The following is an 817-nucleotide window of genomic DNA, read 5'->3' on the forward strand; positions in this document are numbered from 1 at the left end:
GAAACCTAATATTCATTTTCTAATGACTAGTCATTAGTACGGCATGCAAAACTAAGTGTGCTACACAGGCAAGAACCACCTAATTTAATTCTTACACCACCATTCATACATTGCCACCAAATATTAATGAAGAAAAGGTTTCTTATGAGAGAAGTAGGAGCCATTACTTTTCTAGTTCTTGCTACATACACGTAGGATGACTGACAGTTCTCAGGAACACAACTACAGCTTGCCTTTGAGTTAAAATGCACTATGGACACTGTACAGACTGTGATAAATTATTCTAGAAATTCTGAAGTTTATTCCCTAAAACAGCTTATTTAAGGCAGGAATCCTGCCCTTCCACTACTCCACTTCTTGCATTGAAAAGCATTTGCACAGGAACCAGCTATGTCTGAGAACTTACAGTCAGCTGCTAGGACACTAGAGAACAAAAGAGAACTGGACAGATAGGTCCCGTTCTTTTGACAACAAGTAACAGCTTACAGTATCTGCCATCACATGTAAGACTGTTCATCAGTCTGTGCCCACTGCACTGGACACAGGTCTCAATCACTGAACACTGATGAATGCATAAAATGGATCCAACTGGTTCTCAGCAGAATCCATATAAATTCAGCACAACTCTGCTCACTAGATGTGGACACAATCTACTATAAAATAGTGACAGAAGCTGGATTTGGCCAGAAACAGAAGACATACTTGCATAACAGTTGCACAGTGAGTTCGTTCATTGTGTGATAACACTACCAAAAGACATTTGGAAGTTGTACAAGATAATGTAATTATCTTGGGGGTCCTGGTGGACAGCAGGATG

This window comes from Pterocles gutturalis, unplaced genomic scaffold (assembly GCF_000699245.1).
Source record: "Pterocles gutturalis isolate BGI_N339 unplaced genomic scaffold, ASM69924v1 scaffold52062, whole genome shotgun sequence".
NCBI lineage: Eukaryota > Metazoa > Chordata > Aves > Pterocliformes > Pteroclidae > Pterocles > Pterocles gutturalis.